Consider the following 27076-nt stretch of genomic DNA (forward strand, 5'->3'; position numbering starts at 1 on the left):
CGGCTGGCTTGTACACTCTGGAGTTTAGAAGGATGAGAGGGCATCTCATTGAAACATATAAGATTATTAAGGGTTTGGACACGCTAGAGGCAGGAAACATGTTCCCGATGTTGGGGGAGTCCAGAACCAGGGGTCACAGTTTAAGAATAAGGGGTAAGCCATTTAGAACGGAGACGAGGAATCACCTTTTCTCACAGAGAGTTGTGTCTGTGGAATTCTCTGCCTCAGAGGGTGGCGGAGGCAGGTTCTCTGGATACTTTCAAGAGAGAGCTAGATAGGGCTCTTGAAGATAGCGGAGTCAGGGGATATGGGGAGAAGGCAGGAACGGGGTACTGATTGGGGATGATCAGCCATGATCACATTGAATGGCGGTGCTGGCTCGAAGGGCCGAATGGCCGACTCCTGCACCTATTGTCTATTGTCTATTATTGAGCCTCAGCTTTGATGATGTCGGCTGCTCTTGACATTGAAGGATGCTGATGAAGAGAAACCCTTTCTTGCATGCCCGCAGAGGACGGGAAAGGAACCTGCTTAAAATAGCAGCTGGCACGGCTGACACTGATTCGGTGTACATCATTCAGCAAGATAGATGTTGTTAACCTACATGTTCTGTGCCCTCTTTGTTCGCAAGCAGGTATATTTATGCATTAGACACTCGCTGCACCTGTTACCTCTGCAGTATCGTTTATTACAGACAATAGACAATAGGTGCAGGAGTAGGCCATTCGGCCCTTCGAGCCAGCACCGCCATTCAATGTGATCATGGCTGATCATCCCCAATCAGTACCCCGTTCCTGCCTTCTCCCCATATCCCCTGACTCCGCTATCTTTAAGAGCCCTATCTAACTCTCTCTTGAAAGTATCCAGAGAACCCGCCTCCACCGCCCTCTGAGGCAAAGAATTCCACAGACTCACAACTCTCTGTGAGAAAAAGTTTTTCCTCATCTCCTTTCTAAATGGCTTACCCCTTATTCTTAAACTGTGTGGCCCCTGGTTCTGGACTCCCCCAACATCGGGAACATGTTTCCTGCCTCTAGCGTGTCCAAACCCTTAATAATCTTATATGTTCCAATAAGATCACCTCTCATCCTTCTAAACTCCAGAGTGTACAAGCCCAGCCGCTCCATTCTCACAGCATATGACAGTCCCGCCATCCCGGGAATTAACCTTGTAAACCTACGCTGCACTCCCTCAATTTGTGTCTATCTTTGGTGTAAAGCAGCATCTGCAGTTCTTTCCCACACATACGATCAAGCTGTATCTGTATACCATTGTCCGTGGTGTACAGATACAGGATAACTAGGGAATAACGTTTAGTGCAAGGTAAAGTCCTGCCATCCCGGGAATTAATCTTTTGCTGTGGAATCCTGCGAATATTAAACGCAGTTGTATTCATCTGACTGAATGACTAAACAACTCGATATTCCCGAGCGAACTCGCAAATCGGTCTGACACAAACGAACTTATTCCCTTTCATCAGCACTGCAGGATCCAATCGAATAAATCCTAGCAGTATTTTTAATCAGCTAATTACATATGAATGTGATCGACACTAATCCAAGTGGAACTGCTGCTGCCTATTTCAAAGTAGTCAACTTTGAAGACGTCGCCTGGTTCTGAGGGAATCTATTGAGATCTTAAAAAGCCAGGAGGTGCCTTCCATTTTAATACCTGGGGAAGGGTCTTGACCCGAAACGTCACCTATTCCTTCGCTCCGTAGATGCTGCCTCACCCGCTGAGTTTCTCCAGCATTTTTGTCGACCTTCGATTTTTCCAGCATCTGCAGTTCCTTCTTAAACATTCCGTTTTAATGTGATATTTCAGCCTTTTTTTAGAAGATTAAGCTGCCTTCTGGATGATAAATATGTATAAACTGGATATTTGAATGTGTTTAACATTCCTATCAAAAGATTTTGATCATTTCAAAATCTAGCGGCGACAAAAAAAATGTTGCTACACTTGAAAAAACACCGCGCGTTCGGTGACCTGATACGTCAGTCAATGATGCCGACAGTCGCCGAAAAAATCGGCAAGTAGGACAGGCCCTTTACTCAGCGGGACAGGCAGCATTTCTGGAGAGGAGGAATGGGTGACGTTTCGGGTTGAGACCCTTCTTCCGAAGCCCTGACTCTCATAGAAACATAGAAACACAGACAATAGGTGCAGGAGTAGGGCATTCGTCCCTTCGAGCCAGCGCCGCCGTTCAATATGATCATTGCTGATCATCCACAATCAGTTCCCCGTTCCTGCCTTCTCCCCATATCCCTTGATTCCGTTAGACCTAAGAGCTAAACCTAAAGGGGCTGTCCCACTGCGGCGACCTAATCCGCGAGTTCAGACGAGTTTGCCCTCGACTCATACTCGCAGCATGGTCGACACGAGGTCGTAGGTGGTCTTTGTAACTCTCCTTCATGCTCGAGAGTGGTCCCTGCGTACTCGACGCCTCAGCTTGGTCACGGCGTATTTTTCAACATGTTGAAAAATGCCCGCGAGTAAAAAAAGGTTGCCATGGAAAAAATCGATACTTTTTTTACTAGTAGGTTTAGTCGTAGTCGGTCGTAGTAGGTCGGCATGTTAGTCGTAGGTAATCAATGGTAGTTGTATGTAGTTGTAGGTAGTCTTCAACATAGTCGAAGGAGTTCAACATGACATTTTTTTCAAAATCTCCTAAACTCTTCTATACTCGCCAACTAGGTCACCGCAGTGGGACAGCCCCTTTACTCTCTATTGAAAACATCCAGTGAATTGGCCTCCAGTGCCTTCTGCGGCAGAGAATTCCACAGGTTCACAACTCTCAGTCTCGACCCGAAACATCACCCATTCCTTCTCTCCAGACTGTCATATGCTGAGAAAATGGTGCGGCTGGGCTTGTACACTCTGTCATTTAGGATGGGAGGATATCTTTTTTGACTAGTTGCTAATTGGTGCATTACCAAAGGGAGCTGAATGGAGTCTTCCTACAGTGGTGACATGTTGAAGGTGTTGGTAGGACTGAACCATCCTATCACCAACTAGAGAGAGGTCCTAAGCTGGCATCTACCTCATCTATATCAGACATTCTTCCATTGGTCTTTACAGGACTTTACCTTGCACTAAACGTTATTCCCTTATCCTGTATCTGTACACCACAGATGGCTCGATCGTATGTGTGGGATGGAACTGCAGATGCTGCTTTACACCAAAGGTAGACACGAATTGAGGGAGTGCAGCGTAGGTTTACAAGGTTAATTCCCGGGATGGCGGGACTGTCATATGCTGAGAGAATGGAGCAGCTGGGCTTGTACACTCTGGAGTTGAGAAGGATGAGAAGGATGCTATATTTAAGAGGGAGTTAGATGTGGCCCTTGTGGCTAAAGGGATCAGGGGGTATGGAGAGAAGGCAGGTACAGGATACTGAGTTGGATGATCAGCCATGATCATATTGAATGGCGGTGCTGGCTCGAAGGGCCGAATGGCCTACTCCTGCATTAATTTTCTATGTTTCTATGTTTCTATGAAAGGGGATCTTATTGAAACATATAAGATTATTAAGGGTTTGGACACGCTAGAGGCAGGAAACATGTTCCCGATGTTGGGAGTCCTGAACCAGGGGCCACAGTTTAAGAATAAGGAGTAAGCCATTTAGAACGGAGACGAGTCTGTGGAATTCTCTGCCTCAGATGGTGGTGGAGGCCGGTTCCCTGGATGCTTTCAAGAGAGAGTTAGATAGGGCTCTTAAAGATAGCAGAGTCAGGGGATATGGGGAGAAGGCAGGAACGGGGTACTGATTGTGGATGATCAGCCATGATCACATTGAATGGTGGTGCTGGCTCGAAGGGCCAAATGGCCTCCTCCTGCACCTATTATCTATTGTCTATTGTCTAAAGTGCTGGAGTAACTCAGCGGGTCAGGCAGCATCTGTGGAGAACATGGGTTGGTGACGTTTCACAGAGTGCTGGAGTAACTCAGCGGGTCAGGCAGCATCTGTGGAGAACATGGATAGGTGACGTTTCACAGAGTGCTGGAGTAACTCAGCGGGTCAGGCAGCATCTGTGGAGAACATGGATAGGTGACGTTTCACAGAGTGCTGGAGTAACTCAGCGGGTCAGGCAGCATCTGTGGAGAACATGGACAGGTGACGTTTCACAGAGTGCTGGAGTAACTCAGCGGGTCAGGCAGCATCTCTGGACAGAAGATATAGGTGATGTTTCGGGTTGAGACCGTTCTTCAGACTGAGAGTCAAGGGGAGATAGTTGTATTAAATAATTCTAAATATAATCATGTATTGTCTTTCTGCTGACTGGTTAGCACGCAACACAAGCTTTTCACTGTACCTCGGTACACGAGAGAATAATTTAATCGGCATTTAGTTCTGCTCAAACATATGCAATGAAAGATTTTCTCCGTTGAAAATGCCACTTAATCGCTTAGGAAATGGCAGAGAGGAACATCAATAAATTTAGAGGCGTGAAGTTTGCATTTACATAACATCTGTCATTCCTATCCACTATCATAACTCATTTAGGATGTTTCTTTGAAGTGTATTTGCTGTTATGTAGATTAATGCAAATGCAGGAACAATGCCTGCTTTCAAGTCGACTGACTGTTCTGGTAAAAGGCCGATCAGTGGCCAATTTCCCCACATCACACAGGCAGGAGTGGAATTCATGTATTTCTGGTGGGATTTCTGACTTCAGAGACACAGCGTGAAAACAGGCCCACCGACTCTGCTCTGACCAGCGATCTCCCCGTACACTAAAGGGCCTGCCCCACTTGGGCGTGATTTGTGCGTCATTTACGCGACATCATGTACGCGTCACGATGCGCGCATGGCGTGCATTTACGCGCGTATGGCACGTGGTAGCGCGGCGCCCCAGGACTTTAGGATTCTCAAAATCCTCGCTGGCCACCTGCGTGATGTGTAAATGACACCCAAGTGGGACACCCTTAACACAATCCTACACACACACTGAGGACAATTTACAATTTAACCTACTTGCCAATTAATCTACAAACCTGAAAGTAGACAAAAATGCTGGAGGAACTCAGCGGGACAGGCAGCATCTGTGGAGAGAAGGAATAGGTGACGTTTCTGGTCGAGACCCTTCTTCAGACTGAGGCTATTTCCACTTGTGGGAGAGGTCACAGCCCCAGCCTCAGCCTAAAGGCCGTTCTTTTAGGAAGGAGATGAGGAGAAATGTCTTCAGTTTGAAGAAGGGTCTCGACCCGAAACGTCGCCCATTCCTTCGCTCCATAGATGCTGCCTCACCCGCTGAGTTTCTCCAGCATTTTTGTCTACCTTAGATTTTTCCGGCATCTGCAGTTCTTTCTTAAACCTACAAACCTGCACGTCTTTGGGATGTGGGAGGAAACCAGAGCACCCGGAGAAAACCCACGCAGGTCATGGGGAGAACGTACAAACTCTGCACAGACAGCACCCGTAGTCAGGATCGAACCTGGTTCTCTGGCGCTGTGAGGCAGCGGCTCTACCCGCTGCGCCTGTGATTAAGTTTATAAAGATGCCCAGACAGGAATACCCAGAGGGAAATGGTTGAGGAAGGATGTAGAGGCTTTGGAGAAGGTTCAGGGGAAGTTTTACCAGAAAGATGCGGATAGAGAACTGCAGATGCTAGTTTAAAGAAAAAGGCACAAAACGCTGGAGTAACTTGTTGGGTCAAGTGAATCAAAATCAAAAGGACATAAGTTTGCAGTCAGAGAGGCAAGGTTTGATAGGGTAACTTTTCCACACAGGTGTATGTATGGAAGCAGCTGCCAGAGGAGGTAGTCGAGGCAAGGGCTAGAACAACATTTAAAGACAGGTACATGGTTCGGAAACATGTACAGGTCACCCCACCTCTTCTGGGGTAGGGGTGACCTGTACAAAAGGGACGGGTTACACCTTTGATGGAGGGGGACCGATATTCTGGCAGGCAGGTTTGCTAGGGCTATACGTGTGGGTTTAAACTAAATAGGTGGGGGGGAGGGATTGACAACTTGGAGTTGAAGGGGAAGTGAGTACAGGAAAAATTACAAAGGACACTCACATTAATAGGAAGGAATGTTCGTGAAGGGATAAGAGAGTAATGTCAGGGCCAATTGCGAGTTGTGTGAGAGGGGAGGTGAATAGCGAGGACAAATTGTTGTATGTGAATGCGCGAAGTATAAGAAATAAAGTGGACGAGCTTGAGGCGCAGTTAGAAACTGGCAAGTATGCTGTTGTCGAAGGGCCGAATGGCCTACTCCTGCACCTATTGTCTATTGTCTATTGAAAGGGGAGGGAGGTTGCAACCTTCAAGTGGTCCACCCTGTAGCGACGAATGCAATCAACCTGGCGCGCACAAACTGAAGATCAAACAGAACAAGTTGGCCTACAACTTTAGGCCATTGCACGCCACACACAAGAAGCATCTGAGCCAGCATGGGCCAGTTGGGCTGAAGGGCCTGTTTCCATGTCGAGTGATTCTGACTCTAATATTGGAGACGCAAGGAACAGCAGATATTAGTTGATATAAAAAAAAATAAACAAATTGCTGGAGTAACTCAGCGGGTCAGGCAACATCTCTGGAGAACATGGATAGGGTCCGACCTGAAACGTTATCTATCCATGTTCTCCACAGATGCTGCCTGACCCGATGAGTTACTCCAGCACTCTGTGAAACGTCACCTATCCATGTTCTCCACAGATGCTGCCTGACCCGCTGAGTTACTCCAGCACTCTGTGCTTTGCACAAGATTTCAACATTTGCAGTTCCTCATGTCTCCATGAATTTTAGATTACCGCCTGCAAACATGAATCCTCACTGACCATCGATCACCCGTTCACACTAGTTCTATGTTATCCCACTTTCTCATCCACTCCCTACACACCAGGGGGGCAATTTACAGAGGGGCCGATTAACCTACAAACCCGCACATCCTTGGGATATGGGAGGAAACCGGAGCACCCAGAGGAAACCCACGTGGTCACGGGTAGAACGTACAAACTCCACACAGACAGCACCCGAGGTCGGTATCGAACCTGGGTCTCTGGCGCTGTGAGGCAGCGACTGATGGAGTCCACGCTAATCAGAACACAGTACTGAGATGAGTAGACCTCTTCTTCTTCAGCCCCAACGGTCATGGCTGACCATGGGTGTCTCCAGGGTTGGAGGACACCTGTGCGTGACTTTGTTTAACGTGGGGAGACTGGTGCACAGACATCCACCCCACGGTCCTTGACAGATCTGGGTCAGGATCCAGTGGCATGGAGTCCAAGATGACTGGAGACCCTTTTCTGCTGCAGCATTCATCTGCCTTCCCAGCCGTTGTGACGCTCCACTAAGGTCAGCCATCGTCCTCCGCCTGTTCCACCGTTGAGGTCTTGGTTGGATTGGCTCTTTGTCAGAGACCTCCCCCTCAACCTTACCACCATGGGTGGCCCTACCAGGAGCATAGCTCCAGACGGCATCGCTCACAGGATCTCAGGACCATACAAGCTTCTCCACCACGACAAGGTGACAATCCATGGAGATCTATAACAAGTAATATGAGCAAAAACCACTCTCCATCTGATTGTTCAAGTCACTAAGTGCTGGAGGAACTCAATGGGTCAGGCAGCATCTGTGGAGAGAAGCAGGGATCTGTTCTTCCAGCCTGTCTGATTGCTGAAAGATTACTGCTCCAAATGGAAAAGGCTATCCACTTTGAAATTACAGCACAGCACTTAAAATGATTTTCGCTCAAGCCGAATACTTCACATGTGGGTCAAAGAATAACAGCACTCTCAATCTCTGCCTCCTTACAGAAATAGAACAAAACCATGGAAGAGTCTAATGTGAAGCCACGGATCTACTGAGTGTGAGTCCCACCGCAAATTGGAGGAGCAGCACCTCATAGTTTACACCCCAGCGGTGTGAACATGGACTTCTCCAATTTCAGGTAGTCCCTGCTTTCTCCCTCCTTCCCCTCCCCTTCCCAGCTCTCCCACAGCCCACTGTCTCCGCCTTCCTTTCTCCTTCCCCCCCCCACCCCCACATCAGTCTCGACACGAAACGTCACCTATTCCTTCGCTCCATAGATGCTGCCTCACCCGCTGAGTTTCTCCAGCATTTTTGTCCACCTGGAATCTATAGAGAGAGGTTGGGCAGACTGGGTCTCTATTCCTTGGAGCGCAGGAGGCTGAGGGGTGATCTTATAGAGGTGTATAAATTCATCAGGGAAATTGATTGGGTAAATGGAGTCTTTTAGGGTGGGCACGGTGGCGCAGCAGGTAGAGCTGCTGCCTCACAGCGCCAGAGTCCCGGGTTCGATCCTGACTACGGGCGCTTGTGTGTACGTTCTCCCCGTGACCTGCGGGGATCGCTGGTCGGCGCGGACTCGGTGGGCCGAAGGGCCTGTTTCCACGTCGTATCACCAAACTAAACAAAACTTTTGCCCAGAGTAGGGGAATCGAGAACCAGGGGACATGGGTTTGAGGTGAGAGGAAAAAGATTGAATAGGAATCTGAGGGTCAACTTTATATGGAACCAGCTGCCGGAGTAGGTAAAGAAGTATTTAGACAACATGGATTGGAAAGGTTTGGAGGGTCAGGGGTCAAATGTGGGCAGGTGGGACAAACTTGGATGGACATCCTGGTCGGCACGGGCGAATTACAGTCACAAGCAAGGTGAGTGTTTGACCGGGCCTGTACTCGCTGGGGTTTAGAAGAATGAGGGGGGATCTCACAGAAACTTACCGAATAGTGAAAGGCTTGGATAGAGTGGTTGTGGAGAGGATGTTTCCACTAGTGGGAGAGTCTAGGACCAGAGGTCACAGCCTCAGAATTAAAGGACGAACCTTACGAAAGGAGATGAGGAAGAATTTCTTCAGCCAGAGGGTGGTGAATCTGTGGAATTCTTGGCCACAGGTGGCTGTTGAGGCCAAGTCATGGGGTATTTTTAATAGACAATAGACAATAGGTGCAGGAGTAGGCCATTCGGCCCTTCGAGCCAGCACCGCCATTCAATGTGATCATGGCTGATCATCCCCAATCAGTACCCCGTTCCTGCCTTCTCCCCATATCCCCTGACTCCGCTATTTTTAAGAGCTCTATCTAACTCTCTCTTGAAAGCATCCAGAGAACCTGCCTCCACCGCCCTCTGAGGCAGAGAATTCCACAGACTCACAACTCTCTGTGAGAACAAGTGTTTCCTCGTCTCCGTTCTAAATGGCTTACCCCTTATTCTTAAACTGTGTGTGGCCCCTGGTTCTGGACTCCCCCAACATCGGGAACATGTTTCCTGCCTCTAGCGTGTCTAAACCCTTATATAATCTTATATGTCTCAATAAGGTCTCCTCTCATCCTTCTAAACTCCAGAGTGTACAAGCCCAGCTGCTCCATTCTCTCACTGTACAACCCACCCACACCATCCTGGCCACACACTCATCTCCCTGCTACCTTCAGGTAGAAGGTACAGGAGCCTGAAGACTACAACGACCAGGTTCAGGAATAGCTACTTCCCCACAGCCATCAGGCTATTAAACCTGGCTCGGACAAAACTCTGACCATTAATAACCCATTATCTGTTATTTGCTCTTTATCAGTTTATTTATTCATGTGTTGTAGTCAATGCCTACTATGTTCTGTTGTGCTGAAGCATAGCAAGAATTTCATTGTCCTTTCAGGGACACATGACAATAAACTCACTTGAACTTGAACTTGAACTTGGACATTCTCTCAGCATCCCGCCATCCCGCGAATTAACCCGTGGATCTACGCTGCACTCCCTCAATAAAGCGGAGATTGACAGGTTCTTGGTTAGTACGGGTGCCAGCGGTTATGGGGAGAAGGCAGGAGAATGGGGTTGAGGTTTGGGGTTGGGGGGGAAGGTGGATGGTGGATGGGGAGTGCACACCAGGGTGGGGGAAATAGAATAGAGTGGACCGCGATGGGAGGCCGATATAACCGTACTATTGAAGAGACCTTAGATAGGCACATGGATATGCAGGGAATGGAAAGGTCACAAGGTAATAAGGAATAGGAGTAGAATTAGGCCATTCAGCCCATCAAGTCTACTCCTCCATTCAATCATGGCTGATCTATCTCTCCCTCCTAACTCCATTCTCCTGCCTTCTCCCCATAACCCCTGATACCCGCACTAATCAACAATCTATCTATCTCTGCCTTAAATAGACAATAGACAATAGCTGCAGGAGTAGGCCATTCGGCCCTTCGAGCCAGCACCGCCATTCAATGTGATCATGACTGATCATCCACAATCAGTACCCCGTTCCTGCCTTCTCCCCATATCCCCTGACTCCGCTATCTTTAAGAGCCCTATCTAGCTCTCTCTTGAACATGATGCCCTCATGTTCTCATGTAAATGTCCTCATGCCCTCATATAAATATATCCACTGACTTGGCCTCCACAGCCCTCTGTAGTAGAATTCCACAGATTCACCACCCTCTGACTAAAGAAATTCCTCCTCATCTCCTTCCTAAAGGAATGTCCTTTAATTCTGAGGCTGTGACCTCTGGTCCTAGACTCTCCCACTAGTGGAAACATCCTCTCCACATCCAAGCCTTTCACTATTCTGTAAGTTTCAATGAGGTTCCCCCTCATTCTTCTAAACTCCAGCGAGTACAGGCCCAGTGCCGACAAACGCTCATCATATGTTAACCCACTCATTCCTGGGATTGTCCTTGTAAACCTGGAATATGGGGACTATGTGGCTTCAGACTTTATACTTTAGACATACAGCGCAGGAACAGGCCCTTCAGCCCACCGAGCCCACACCGACCAAAGATCTCCGCGTACACCAACACTATCCTACACACACTAGGAACAATTTACAATTTACTGAAGCCAATTAACCGACAAACATGTACGTCTTTGGAGTGTGGGAGGAAACCGGAGCACCCGGAGAACACCCACGCAGGTCACGGGGAGAACGTACAAACTCTGTACAGACAGCGCCCGTAGTCAGGATGGAACCCGGGTCGTGGACGTTTTAAGGCAGCAGCTCTACCCGCTGCACCACCGTGCAGGCAGATAAGTGTTGGGCTTGGCATCAAGTTCAGCACAGACATTATGGGTCGAAGAGTCTGTTCCTGTGCTGTTCCATGTTGTATGTTCCATGTTCCATGGTCTATGTTGTATGTTCCATGTTCTATGTTCTATGTTCAGTGTTCTATGTTCCCTGTTGTGTGTTCCATGTTCCCTGGTGCGTGTTCTATGTTCTGTGTTCTATGTTCCTGTTGTATATTCTATGTTGCATGTTCTGTTCTATGTTCCCTTATGCATGTTCTATGTTCCCTGATGTATTTTCTATATTCTATGTTCTATGTTCCCTGATGTATGTTCTATATTCTATGTTCTATGTTCCCTGTTGTGTGTTCCATGTCCCATGTTCCATGTTGTATGTTCTATGTTCTGGGTTCCATGTTCTATGTCCCATGTTCCATGTTGTGTGTTCCATGTTCTATGTTCCATGTTCCATGTTGTACGTTCCATGTTCTATGTTCCATGTTCTATGTTCCATGCCCCATCTTCCATGTTGTATGTTCCATGTTCTATGTTCCATGTTGTATGCTCTATATTCTATGTTCTATCCCACCTAGTGAGCAACAGGCTCTGAGGTCTCCATGTTTCTGTCATTTATAAGCCAGTGCAATACGAAGCAGGTCCCGACAGACACAGGCAGCAATAAAATATTAATCAGCTGTTAACTGACAAAGTAAATGCAATTAAACCCATGCCTAATGAAGATAGCGTGCGTTAAAAGCAGAGATACACATGCACAGTTCCAAGTACATTCATCATAATCAGCTGGTGAATTAGGTCTCATTACATTTCTGCCATCAGGTCTCATAAAAGATAAGAATATAAATAAAAGGTTTAAGAAGGAACTGCAGATGCTGGAAAAATCGACGCAAGACAAAAATGCTGGAGTAACTCAGCGGGTGAGGCAGCATCTATGGAGCGCAGGAATAGGCGACGTTTCGGGTCGAGACCCTTCTTCAGACTGAAGAAATTTCTCCTCATCTCCTTCCTACAAGGAACGTCCTTTAATTCTGAGGCTGTGATCTCTAGTCCTAGACTCTCCCACGAGTGGAAATAGCCTCAGTCTGAAGAAGGGTCTCGACCCGAAACGTCGCCTATTCCTTCTCTCCATAGATGCTGCCTCACCCGCTGAGTTTCCCCAGCATTTTCGTCTACCTTCAAATATAAATAAAAGCTTGTATTGACAGTGCCAGAGACCCTGGTTCAATCCAGACTACGGGTGCTGTCTGTATGGAGTTTGCACGTTCTCCCCATGACATAGAATCATAGAGTGATACAGTGTGGAAACAGGCCCTTCGGCCCAACTTGCCCACACCAGCCAACAATGTCCCAGCTACACTAGTCCCACCTGCCTGCGCTTGGTCCATATCCCTCCAAACCTGTCCTATCCATGTACCTGTCTAACTGTTTCTTAAACGTCGGGATAGTCCCAGCCTCAACTACCTCCTCTGGCAGCTTGTTCCATACGCCCACCACCCTCCGTGTGATAAAATCACCCCTCAGATTCCTATTAAATCTTTTCCCCTTCACCTTGAACCTATGTCCTCTGGTCCTCGATTCCCCTACTCTGGGCAAGAGACTCTGTGCATCTACCCGATCTATTCCTCTCATGATTCTGCACTCCATGGATTAGAGACCCAGCCTACTAAACCTCTCCCTATAGCTCACAACCTCTAGTCCTGGCAACATCCTTGTAAATCTTCTCTGTACCCTTTCCAGCTTGACGACATCTTTCCTGTAACACGGTGCCCAGAACTGAACACAACTCAACTGCATAGGTTTTCGCCGAGATCTTCGGTTTCCTCCCACACTCCAAAGATGTACAGGTTTGTAGGTTATTTAGCTTGGTATAATGTCAAATTGTCCCTAGTGTGTGTAGGAGAGTGTTAGCGTGCGGGGATCGCTGGTCGGGGCGGGCTCGGTGGGCTGAAGGGCCTGTTTCCGCGCTGTATCTCTAAACTAAAATACACTGCTGCCTCACGGAGCGCAGACATGGATTCAAACCTTCCGCCTAATGTCCATCCTGAATAATATGCCCCATCTGGGATGTCAGGACTTTCATATGAAGAAAGACTGGATAGACTCGGCTTGTACTCGCTAGAATTTAGGAGATTTAGGGGGGATCTTATAGAAACTTACAAAATTCTTAAGGGGTTGGACAGGCTAGATGCAGGAAGATTGTTCCCGATGTTGGGGAAGTCCAGGACAAGGGGTCACAGTTTAAGGATAAGGGGGAAATATTTTAAGACCGAGATGAGAAAAACATTTTTCACACAGAGAGTGGTGAATCTCTGGAACTCTCTGCCACAGAAGGTAGTTGAGGCCAGTTCATTGGCTATATTTAAGAGGGAGTTAGATGTGGCCCTTGTGGCAAAAGGGATCAGGGGGTATGGAGAGAAGGCAGGGATGGGATACTGAGTTGGATGATCAGCCATGATCATATTGAATGGCGGTGCAGGCTCGAAGGGCTGAATGGCCTACTCCTGCACCTATTTTCTATGTATCTATGTATCTAGACCCATTTGCTCCTTTTAAGATTATGGAAACAAAGAAACATCGTGGGAGGAAGGTTCTGACTGTCGAGCCTGTCTCTGCCTCTCAATATTTTATAAACCTCTATCAAGTTCCCCCTCAACCTCAAGGCAGAGTTTTCCCACACAAAACCCAACGGCAGAAGTTGAGGGGATATGTGATAAAGTATATACATTATGAGAGGCAGAGAACGGAGACGAGGAAACACTTTTTCACACAGAGAGTGGCGAGTCTGTGGAACTCTCTGCCTCAGAGGCCGGTTCTCTGGAAACTTTCAAGAGAGAGCTAGATAGGGCTCTTAAAGATAGCGGGGTCAGGGGATATGGGGAGAAGGCAGGAACGGGGTACTGATTGGGGATGATCAGCCATGATCACGTTGAATGGCGGTGCTGGCTCGAAGGGCCGAACGGCCTACTCCTGCACCTATGTTGCTGCAAGCTCCACAGACCACAACTCCACGGTGCCAAAGTCGGCAGTCCCAGCACTCCGGAGCTCCAACACATCGACCCCTGTAAGGCCGCGATGGAATCCACTGCTGTGCCGTTGCTGAAGCTGAGGCTCTGGCCGGTCTCCGGCAGGAAAGGCCGCGCCAATCCACGTGGTTGGCAGCGAGGGGGGGGGTGAAGATTCGGCTCGGAGAATAGTCGCATCCTCGACCAGGAAGTGACTAAGAAAACAGTTGCCCCCTCCCTCCTCCCCCCCACATAAATAAGACTAAAAGACCTCCAAAAACAAACGATAAGACAGACTAAAAATAACACAAAGAATGAAAGGACAGACAGCTGCAGGCGAGGCAGCCACACCCGATGGCAACACCACTCGAAATAGGAACCTGAGGGGCAATTTTTAGGTGGGTGTATGGAACAAGCTGCCGGAGGAGATAGTCGAAACAACAGACAATAGACAATAGGTGCAGGAGTAGGCCATTCGGCCCTTCGAGCCAGCACCGCCATTCAATGTGATCATGGCTGATCATCCACAATCAGTACCCCGTTCCTGCCTTCTCCCCATATCCCCTGACTCCGCTATCTCCAAGAGCCCTATCTAGCTCTCTTGCGAAAGTATCCAGAGAACCGGCCTCCACCGCCCTCTGAGGCAGAGAATTCCACAGACTCACAACTCTCTGTGTGAAAAAGTGTTTCCTCGTCTCCGTTCTAAATGGCTTACAGCTTATTCTTAAACTGTGTGTGGCCCCTGGTTCTGGACTCGCCCAACATCGGGAACATGTTTCCTGCCTCTAGCGTGTCCAAGCCCTTAATAGTCTTATATGTTTCAATAAGATCCTCTCTCATCCTTCTAAACTCCAGAGTGTACAAGCAAGTGATATATGAACACATAAAAGACATTTGGGCAGGAACATGGATCGGGCCGGTTTAGAGGGATATGGGCCAAACACAGTCAGGTGGGACTAGTGTAGATGGGGCATGTTGGTTAGCATGGATGAGTTGGGCCGAATGGCCTGTTACCGTGCTGTATGCCTCTATTACTCTGAATGGAAGCATAACTTATCTATCAGCTGCAGGCTTTCTTTTTTTTTTTATTATTGTGACAGAAGATGTTAGGATAATTCTGTCAAATGAAAGCTGCTTATTTTCCCTCTCATGACAAATTGTTCGTGTGTAGTGTAGATGTCTCCTTGCTTCAAACGCGAGTGAGATTACATTTACAGCTCTCGTTCAGTGCAGTTAGGATGTTAATTCCCTGAAAGTTTGGAGTTGTAATTAACGCTCAGTGGCATATCACACATTAATGTGTAGAGGTTCAGAGCGACCAAACTTTGAAGGTACACAAAAAAGCTGGAGAAACTCAGCGGGTGCAGCAGCATCTATGGAGCGAAGGAAATAGGCGACGTTTCGGGCCGAAACCCTTCTTCAGACTGAGGATCTTTGATCTGTCCTTTTCACACCTTGCCCGTCGAGACCCGTCCTCAGACTTCAGCCTGCCCCGCGGAGTTACTCCAGCATTTTGTGTCTACCTTCGGCGTAAACCAGCATCTGCAGTTCCTTCTTACACATGTCAATAGACAATAGACAATAGGTGCAGGAGTAGGCCATTCGGCCCTTCGAGCCAGTACCGCCATTCAATGTGATCATGGCTGATCATCCCCAATCAGTACCCCGTTCCTGCCTTCTCCCCATATCCCCTGATTCCACTATCTTTAAGATCCTTATCTAGCTCTCTCTTGAAAGTATCTAGAGAACCGGCCTCCACCGCCCTCTGAGGCAGAGAATTCCACAGACTCACAACTCTCTGTCACCTATCCATGTTCTCCACAGAAGCTGCCTGACCCGCTGAGTTACTCCAGCACTCTGTGTAACGTCACCTATCCATGTTCTTCACAGAAGCTGCCTGACCCGCTGAGTTACTCCAGCACTCTGTGAAACGTCACCTATCCATGTTCTCCACAGATGCTGCCTGAGCCGCTGAGATACTCCAGCACTCTGTGAAACGTCACCTATCCATGTTCTCCACAGATGCTGCCTGACCCGCTGAGTTACTCCAGCACTCTGCGAAACGTCACCTACCCATGTTCTCCACAGATGCTGCCTGAGCCGCTGAGTTACTCCAGCACTCTGGGACTCCTACATGCAGCACAACACAGAAGGGGTTACCATGCACGCTGCAGCTGCCTGGCTATCTCTGCAATCTGTGTCGGGCTGGCTGCACGCTACTGCCGGAGGCTGGTAGCAGTCAGACAGTAAGGAGCCAATGTGGAAGTTTGTTGTCGGAAGCCAAAAGGAAATCTGCATCAATGGAAGAACTGTTTCTATTCACCTTGGAATGGCGAAATGGCTTCAACTGGTAACTCAGTGTGGAAACAGGCCCTTCGGCCCAACTTGCCCACACCGGCCAACATGTCCCAGCTACACTAGTCCCACCTGCCTGTGCTTGGTCCATATCCCTCCAAACCTGTCCTATCCATGTACCTGTCTAAATCTTTCTTAAATGTTGGGATAGTCCCAGCCTCAACTACCTCCTCTGGCAGCTTGTTCCATACACCCGCCACCGTTTGTGTGAAAAAGTTACCACTCAGTGATGAATCTGTAGAAATCTTTGCCACAGAAGGTTGTGGAGGCCAAGTCAATGGATATTTTTAAAGCAGAGATAGATAGATTCTTGATTAGTACGGGTGTCAGGGGTTATGGGGAGAAGGCAGGAGAATGGGGTTAGGAGGGAGGGATAGACTTAGGATCCCACTTAGGAAACCTGAACGGAAACCTCTGGAGACTTTGCGCCCCACCAAAGGTTTCCGTGCGGTTCCCGGAGGTTGCAGGCGGTTGCCGGAGGTTGCAGGTAGTGGAAGCAGGTAGGGAGACTGACAAAAACCTCCGGGAACCTCCGGGAACCGCACGGAAACCTTGGGTTACTAACCATCCGTTAGTAATGGATGTAGTGGATGAGTATGTTGAACTCAGAATCCAAGCCGAGCCTTTGCCTCCAGAGGTTTCCATTCAGGTTTCCTAAGTGGGACAGGGGTATTATAAAATTGCTCATTTTCGCAGAGCAAGATCATGTTGAAAAAGGCTAATTCAGGTCTTTAGTAATAGATGTAGTACGATGAGTATATTGAACTCGGTATATAGATGAGTATATTGAACTCGGATACCAAGCCGAGCGTTTGCCCACGGCCTCTGTTTACTCAGTTGCCTTGGAGACCACAATGACAACGTTGGATCACTTTTCCTCGCTGTAGAGAATTGTGTTTATCAGTGGCCACATATTTATACATTAGCAACCTCCGCAATTATCAGTCACCACCACTGCACTACATTTTAATTTGTATTGTACATTTTGCCCATGGTTTTGTTGGACTGTTTAAGAAGTAACTACAGATGCTGGAAAAAAATCGAAGGTGGACAAAAATGCTGCAGAAACTCAGCGGGCGAGGCAACATCGATGGAGCGAAGGAATAGGTGAAGAAGGGTCTCGACCCGAAATGTCACCCAGTCCTTCGCTCCATAGATGCTGCCTCGCCCGCTGAGTTTCTCCAGCATTTTTGTCTACCTTCGACTGTTTTGGCTCTGTGGGTGTAGGTGCTGAATTCCCTTGCACTTCAAACCATTCATCAGCCACGGTGGCACAGCGGTAGAGATGCTGCCTCACAGCCTCAGAGACCCGGGTTCGATCCCGAGTACGGGTGCTGTCTGTATGGAGTTTGCACGTTCACCCTGTGACCTGCGCGGGTTTCCTCCCACACTCCAAAGACATGCAGGTGTGTAGGTTAATGGGCTTGGTAAAATTGTAAATTGTCCCCAGTGTGTGTGTGTGTGTGTGTAGGGTAGAGTTAGTGTGAGGTCGGAAATCACCGGTCGGTGTGGACTCGGTGGGTCGGCATGGACTCCAGCCCACCGAGTCCACGCCGACCAGCGATCCCCGCACACTAACACTATCCTACACGCACTGGTGACAATTTACCATTTTACCCAAGCCAATTAACCTACAAACCTACACGTCTTTGGAGTGTGGGAGGAAACCGGAGCACCCGGAGAAAACCCACGCAGGTCACGGGGAGAACGTGCAAACTCCGTACAGACAGCACCCGCAGTCAGGATCGAACCCGGGTCTCTGATGCTGTGAGGCAGTAACTCTACCGCTTGTGCCACCTTATGAAAAGTAAAATGATACTGCTTTTATCTCACTTACTGTAGCCATTTCAAGGGCATATCCAAGTGCTTTACCACAACTAAAGTGATTCTGAATCATCGTACCATTATAGCACGGGAAAGATGGCCACAAATGTGTACTCAAAGTGCCCACAATCAGTGCGATTTTGACATATTCATCCCTTTTAGTAACTTTGTGTTTGATTAAATGGCAGCCAGTATAATGTACCTGGAGGGCCTTATACATCCTTACAGTTTAGTTTATTGTCACGGGTACCGAGGTACACTGAAAAGCTTTTAGCGTAAGAAAGAACTGCAGATGCTGGTTTAAATCGAAGGTAGACACAAAGTGCTGGAGTAACTCAGCCGGTGAGGCAGCATCTCTGGAGAGAAGGAATGGGCGACGTTTCGGGTCGAGACCCTTCTTCAGACTGATGTTGTCGAGACCCTTCTTCAGACTGATCATCATGTTCGAAGAAGGGTCTCGACCCGAAACGTCGCCCATTCCTTTTCTCCAGAGGTGCTGCCTCAGCCGCTGAGTTACTCCAGCGTTTTGTGTCTACCAGTGAAAAGTGTTTGTTGCGTGCTAACCAGTCAGCGGAAAGACAATACATGATTATAGTACAGAAGAAGCCATTTACCAGGTATAATAATAATAATAATAATGGATGGGATTTATATAGCGCCTTTCTAATACTCAAGGCGCTTTACATCGCATTATTCATTCACTCCTCAGTCACACTCGGTGGTGGTAAGCTACTTCTGTAGCCACAGCTGCCCTGGGGCAGACTGACGGAAGCGTGGCTGCCAATCTGCGCCTACGGCCCCTCCGACCACCACCAATCACTCACACACATTCACACACAGGCAAAGGTGGGTGAAGTGTCTTGCCCAAGGACACAACGACAGTATGCACTCCAAGCGGGATTCGAACCGGCTACCTTCCGGTTGCCAGCCGAACACTTAGCCCATTGTGCCATCTGTCGTCCCGTATAGATGCATGATAAGGGAATAACATTTAGTGCAAACATTCATGTGTGAGGTCCCAGTGTGTGAGGAGTGGATGAGGAAGTGGGATACCATCCAACTAGTGTGAACGCTGGTCGGCGTGGACTCGATGGGCCGAAGGGCCTGTTTCCCAGCTGTATTTTTAAAATTAATCCCTGCTGGGAAACAGGAAGTCCACATGGACAGGGTTGGATTGGCCCACGATGTTTTCCGAGGCATTATAGTTGAATGAAGATGATCTAATTAAATGCTGAGCCTGGAATGTGGGTGAGGTTCAGTGCATGTAACCCACGGAGCATTGAGAATGGCCTCACAGAGTCATAGAGTGATACAGCATGGAAACAGGCCCTTCAGCCCATCTTGCCCACACCGCCCATCAATGTCCCAGCTAAAGGTACACAAAAATGCTGGAGAAACTCAGCGGGTGCAGCAGCATCTATGGAGCGAAGGAAATAGGTAACGTTCTTCAGTCTATGTCCCAGCTACACTAGTCCCACCTGCCCGCGCTATAACGATGGTAGGGGATCTTGTTGAAACATATAAGATTATTAAGGGCTTGGACACGCTAGAGGCATGAAACATGTTCCCGATGTTGGGGGAGTCTAGAACCAGGGGCCACACACAGTTTAAGAATAAGGGGTAAGCCATTTAGAACGGAGACGAGGAAACACTTTTACACACAGAGAGTTGTGAGTCTGTGGAATTCTCTGCCTCAGAGGGCGGTGGAGGCTGGTTCTCTGGATGCTTTCAAGAGAGAGTTAGTATAGTAGTATATCTTTATTGCCATTTTTCCTGAGTACTCACATACCCAGAGGAAACAAAAAAACATTGCTCAACTAGTGTCCATTCAGTGTGCAGTAAAAAATAAATAGAAATAAAAATACATATATCATGAACAAATTAAACACTCTACTCTCTACTAAACATCAACAGGCGTTCCGATCGGCAGCGGCACGACAGTGGCTCTGTCCAGGTTGGTGGTTGGTGCGCGATACTTTGGCAGGGGGCAAAGTCCGTTTATCATTCTTATAGCCTGCGGGAAGAAGCTGAGGAGCATCCTGCTGGTTTTGCAGCTAATGCTCCTGTACCTCTTCCCAGATGGCAGGATGGAGAATATGTGATGCGATGGGTGGTAGGGGTCTTTGATGATGGAGATGGCTCTGCTGATACATCTCTTCCTGTATATGTCCAGCAGGAAAGGGAGTGGAGCACCAATAATCCTGCTGGCGGTCTTAGATAGAGCTCTTAGGGATAGCGGAGTTAAGGGATATGGGGAGAAGGCAGGAACGGGGTACTGATTGGGGATGATCAGCCATGATCACATTGAATGGCGGTGCTGGCTCGAAGGGCCGAATGGCCTACTCCTGCACCTATTATCTATTGTCTATTGTCTATTGGTCCATATCCCTCCAAACCTGTCCTATCCATGTACCTGTCTAACTGTTTCTAAAATGTTGGGATAATCCCAGCCTCAACTACCTCCTCTGGCAGCTTGTTCCATACACCCGCCACCCTTTGTGTGAAAATGTTACCCTTCAGATTCCTATTACATCTTTTCCCCTTCACCTGAAATCCATGTGCTCTGAGAGAGACCTCATTGAGAGTGTGTGTTGGGAATGGAAGGCGTTGCCTGAACTCCCGCAGTTTACCCTTGTGCCAGAAACACCATCAAACCTCTATCCGCTTGGACAGTGGACGTGGAGAGGATGTTTCCACTGGTGGGAGAGTCTAGGACTAGAGGTCACAGCCTCAGAATTAAAGGATGTTCTTTTACGAAGGAGATGAGGAGGAATTTCTTTAATCAGAGGGTGGTGAATCTGTGGGATTCATTGCCACTGAAGGCTGTGGAGGCCAAGTCAGTGGATATGTTTAAAGGCAGAGATAGATAGATTTTTGATTAGTACGGGTGTCAGGGGTTATGGGGAGAAGGCAGGAGAATGGGGTTAGGAGGGAGAGATAGATCAGCCATGATTGAATGGCGGAGTTGACTTGATGGGCCGAATGGCCTAATTTGCTCCTATCACTTATGAACCTATGACCTTAAGGGTCAGTTTTGTTTTGGCATACACCATTAACATGGATGTATGAATATACAGCAGGTCCAGGAAGAACAATATGAGCAAGGTGAGATTGTCAGAATATTCCAATTTCTTGTGGCTAAAGGGATCAGGGGATATGGAGAGAAGGCAGGTACAGGATACTGAGTTGGATGATCAGCCATGACCTTATTGAATGGCGGTGCAGGCTCTAAGGGCCGAACGGCCTACTCCTGCACCTATTTTCTATGTTTCTATGTTTCTATGTCTCTTGGTAGGATGGAAATCTTGAGTTCACCATCAGAAAAAGAAGAATAGATCGGGTAGATGCACGGAGTCTCTTGCCCAGAGTAGGGGAATCGAGGACCAGAGGACATGGGTTCAAGGTGAAGGGGAAAAGATTTAATAGGAATCTGAGGGGTAACTTTTTCTCACAAATGGTGCTGGGTGTGTGGAACAAGCTGCCAGAGGAGGTAGTTGAGGCTGGGACTATCCCATCGTTTAAGAAACAGTTAGACAGGTACATGGATAGGACAGGTTTGGAGGGATATGGACCAAGCCCAGGCAGGTGGGACTAGTGTAGCTGGGACATGTTGGCCGGTGTGGGCAAGTTGGGCTGAAGGGCCTGTTTCCACACTGTGTCACCATGGCAAGGTAAGAAGGAATAAAATTGGAGAACATTTTTTATCCGCATATAACCTATTCAAACGCAAATGAAGATGAATGGAGGAGATGGAATTAATGTCCTTCAAAGTCAAGTGGTTTAGATACTGAAATCCAGCATTGCCTGCACTTCTAATATCAGCTTGCTGCAATTCTCCAAGAGCTGTGAGATCCAACAGCAAGAATAACTAACGTGGGTTAGTATTTTAGCAGATTGTTCGTGGACAATTACAAAAAGCATAAAGCATGCAGTCTATTAAAATGTTTAAGAAAGAACTGCAGATGCTGGAAAAAAAATCGAAGGCAGACAAAAAAGCTGGAGAAACTCAGCGGGTGAGGCAGCATCTATGGAGAGAAGGAATAGGTGACGTTTCGGGCTGAGACCCTTCTTCAGACTGAGGATATTTCCACTCGTGGGAGAGTCTAGGACTAGAGGTCACAGCCTCAGAATTAAAGGACGTTCTTTTAGGAAGGAAATGTCTTCAGTCTGAAGAAGGGTCTCGACCCGAAACGTCGCCCATTCCTTCGCTCCATAGATGCTGCCTCACCCGCTGAGTTCATCCAGCATTTTTGTCTACCTTCAGTCTATTAAAATGATTATTTTAATGTCAAAAGCTGGTGAGTCATTGGTGTCTTTGAGTGTTTAATGGGATGTGGTACCCACACACTCTCCATTAAGTGCCCCCCTTTCTACAACACAGTGACTCCAGCCGCACTCCGCATTTAGTTATGCCCACTATGCAGGTAATGCTCTTTAGCTTGGATGTTTAATTATCTTTAGCAAAGTTTGCGTTTCCGGTGAACAACTTTAGAAGGATGAGAGGGCATCTCATTGAAATATATAAGATTATTAAGGGTTTGGACATGCAAGAGGCAGGAAACATGTTCCCGATGTTGGGGGAGTCCAGAACCAGGGGCCACACAGTTTAAGAATACGGGATAAGCCATTTAGAACGGAGACGAGGAAACACTTTTTCACACAGAGAGTTGTGAGTCTGTGGAATTCTCTGCCTCAGAGGGCGGTGGAGGCAGGTTCTCTGGATACTTTCAAGAGAGAGCTAGATAGGGCTCTTAAAGATAGTGGAGTCAGGGGATATGGGGAGAAGGCAGGAACGGGGTACTGATTAGGGATGATCAGCCGTGATCACATTGAATGGCGGTGCTGGCTCGAAGGGCCGAATGGCCTACTCCTGCACCTATTGTCTATTGTCTATTGTTTATTGTCTTCAAGTGTCATACTGTACTTCCACTGAAGATGAAATGTGGTGCAGAAATACAGTTACAGCGAGAAAGGAATGAGATATCGCTATTGATTGAAGATATAGATGAGATACAGAATATTGATGCCTTTAACTTCAAGTAACCCTTGCATTCCCTCTCTCTCTCCCTCCCTCTAATTTCTTCAGTCTTCAGTTCTTCAGGGTGGTGAATCTGTGGGATTCTTTGCCACAGACGGCTGTGGAGGCCAAGTCAGTGGATATTTTTCAGGCAGAGATAGATAGATTCTTGATTAGTACGGGTGTCAGAGGTTATGGGGAGAAGGCAGGAGAATGGGGTTAGGAGGGAGAGATAGATCAGCCACGATTCAATGGCGGAGTAGACTTGATGGGCCGAATGGCCTAATTCTGCTCCTATGTCTTATAACCTTATGATCCTCTCCCACTAGGATGACAGGACTGTCAAATGCTGAGAGAATGGACCCCAAACGTCACCTATTCCTTCGCTCCATAGATGCTGCCTCACCCACTGAGTTTCTCCAACATTTTTATCCACCTTCGATTTTTCCAGCATCTGCAGTTCGTTCTTTAACATTTCCTATCCCAATAACCTTCTGCAAGCAAAGTAATTGTTGCAATCAGCCTCCTGATTATTTTCGGAGCTAATCCTTCCTGCCCTTGTGTTGAATAAAATATGATAAAGATAATTTTACTTTGCAATTCTCAATTATAATATTTTATAATTTTTGTCTCCATTGTGTTCACCTTCTCTGTTGAGGAGCACAATTCAGGCGTGACCTGATCATAAACTGTAGCTTAAAGAGGTTTCAATAGACAATAGACAATAGGTGCAGGAGTAGGCCCTTCGAGCCAGCACCGCCATTCAATGTGATCATGGCTGATCATCCACAATCAGTACCCCGTTCCTGCCTTCTCCCCATATCCCCTGACTCCGGTATTTTTAAGAGCCCTCTCTAGCTCTCTCTTGAAAGTATCCAGAGAACCTGCCTCCACCGCCCTCTGAGGCAGAGAATTCCACAGACTCTGTGAGAAAAAGTGTTTCCTCGTCTCCGTTCTAAATGGCTTCCCCCTTATTCCTAAACTGTGTGGCCCCTGGTTCTGGACTCCCCCAACATCGGGAACATGTTTCCTGCCTCTAGCGTGTCCAAACCCTTAATAATCTTATATGTTTCAATAAGATGCCCTCTCATCCTTCTAAACTCCAGAGTGTACAAGCCCAGCTGCTCCTAAAGAGGTTTCCATAGGAATCCAACAAATGCTCAGTAAAAACGCAAACTGCTGGAGCAACTCAGCGGGTCAGGCAGCACCTGTGGAGGGAATGGATACGTGATTAGGCCATTCAGCCCATCAAGACTACTCCTTCATTCAGTCATGGCTGATCTATCTCCCTCACCTAACCCTATTCTCCTGTCCACAGACAGCATGTGGCTACTTTCTGTGAAGATGTATAATGTGGATAAATGTGAGGTTATCCACTTTGGTGGCAAAAACAGGAAAGCAGACTATTATCTAAATGGACCGATTAGGAAAAGGGGGAGATGCAACGAGACCTGGGTGTCATGGTACACCAGTCATTGAAAGTAGGCATGCAGGTGCAGCAGGCAGTGAAGAAGGCGAATGGTATATTAGCATTCATAGCAAAAGGATTTGAGTATAGGAGCAGGGAGGTTCTACTGCAGTTGTACAGGGTCTTGCTGAGACCACACCTGGAGTATTGCGTACAGTTTTGGTCTCCTAATCTGAGGAAAGACATTCTTGCCATAGAGGGAGTACAGAGAAGGTTCACCAGACTGATTCCTGGGATGTCAGGACTTTCATATGAAGAAAGACTGGATAGACTCGGCTTGTACTCGCTAGAATTTAGAAGATTGAGGGGGGATCTTATAGAAACTTACAAAATTCTTAAGGGGTTGGACAGGCTAGATGCAGGAAGATTGTTCCCGATGTTGGGGAAGTCCAGAACAAGGGGTCACAGTTTAAGGATAAGAGAGAAATCTTTTAGGACCGAGATGAGGAAAACATTTTTCACACAGAGAGTGGTGAATCTCTGGAATTCTCTGCCGCAGAAGGTAGTTGAGGCCAGTTCGTTGGCTATATTTAAGAGGGAGTTAGATGTGGCCCTTGTGGCTAAAGGGATCAGGGGGTATGGAGAGAAGGCAGGGATGGGATACTGAGTTGGATGATCAGCCATGATCATATTGCATGGCGGTGCAGGCTCGAAGGGCCGAATGGCCTACTCCTGCACCTATTTTCTATGTTTCTATGTTTCTATGTTTCTATGTATTCTGGGGAGGGGGATTCTGCCAGAAAGCCATACAGTGTGGAAACAGGCCCTTCGGCCCAACTTGCCCACACTACCAACATGTCCCGCCTACATTAATCCCACCCGCCTGCGTTTGGCCCACATCCCTCTACAAGGATGGAGAATTCATTGCCACAGATGGCTGTGGAGGCCAAGTCAGTGGATATTTTAAAGGCAGAGGTAGATAGATTCTTGATTAGTACGGGTGTCAGGGGTTATGGGGAGAAGGTAGGAGAATGGGGTTAGGAGGGAGAGATAGATCAGCCAATTGATGGGCCGAATGGCCTAATTCTTCTCCTATCATGAACCTACTCAATCCATGCACTTGTCTAAATGACGTAGTCTAAGTGTTCAATAGAGTTTCTATTGTCACATGTGCAAACACACTGTGTACTACTTGCCTTCCACACAGGCCAGCAAAGTACTGCCACACACAAGCACATTAGAAAAAAACTTAAAACATTGAAACAAAGACAATAGGTGCAGGAGTAGGCCATTCGGCCCTTCGAGCCAGCACCGCCATTCAATATGATCATGGCTGATCATCCCCAATCAGTTCCTGCCTTCTCCCCAAATCCCTTAATTCCTTTGTGGGCCTGTCCCACTTAGGCAACTGTTTAGGCGACTGCAGGAGACTATGCGGGTGGTTGCCGGGGAGTCGCCTTCATGGTCGTGAGGAGTTCCCGCATTCTGGGAACTAGTCGCGGCCTCATTATGTTCGCCGCGAGTTTTTCGACATGTTGGTAAATTAGCGGCGACTGGATAGAAGCCGCCACGGAGAGTAGCGAGAATTCTCATGCCGTAGGTGGGTCGTCAGTTTGTTGCACCACGGTGGAGAGAGTGGAGAGCATAAAGTTCCTCGGTGTGCAAATCACAGACAGTCTCACCTGGTCCAGGAACACCACTGGGATTGTCAAACGGGCCCATCAGCGACTGCACTTCCTTAGGAAACTCAAACAGGCCTCACTCCCCACCAACATCCTCAGGACTTTCTACAGGGGTACAGTGGAGTCTGTACTCACGTACTGCATAAATACGTGGTACTCCAACTGCAACTGCTCAGACAGGAGGCTCTGCAGAGGGTAGTGATGGGGAGCAGAGAGGATCGTTGGCGTCTCCCTACCCTCGGTACAAGAACTGTTCCAGAGCCGCTGACTGAAAAAAGCACTGAGAATAGTGCTTTATCCCCGAACAAGTTAGGGCTTTATTCTTTGGAGCACAGAAGGTTAAGGGGGGACTTGATAGAGGTTTTTAAAATGATGAGAGGGATAGACAGAGTTGACGTGGAAAAGCTTTTCCCACTGAGAGTAGGGAAGATTCAAACAAGGGGACATGACTTGAGAATTAAGGGGCTGAAGTTTAGGGGTAACATGAGGGGGAACTTCTTTACTCAGAGAGTGGTAGCTGTGTGGAATGAGCTTCCAGTGAAGGTGGTGGAGGCAGGTTCGTTTTTATCATTTAAAAATAAATTGGATAGTTATATGGATGGGAAAGGAATGGAGGGTTATGGTCTGAGCGCAGGTATATGGGACTAGGGGAGAATACGTGTTCGGCACGGACTAGAAGGGTCGAGATGGCCTGTTTCCGTGCTGTAATTGTTATATGGTTATATGGTTATATGGTTAATAGCTAAGGACAAACTGCACCCCCTCCACATACACTTGGATCTCCTGCCATCAGGCAAGAGATATCG

This window comes from Amblyraja radiata, chromosome 4 (assembly GCF_010909765.2).
Source record: "Amblyraja radiata isolate CabotCenter1 chromosome 4, sAmbRad1.1.pri, whole genome shotgun sequence".
Taxonomy (NCBI): domain Eukaryota; kingdom Metazoa; phylum Chordata; class Chondrichthyes; order Rajiformes; family Rajidae; genus Amblyraja; species Amblyraja radiata.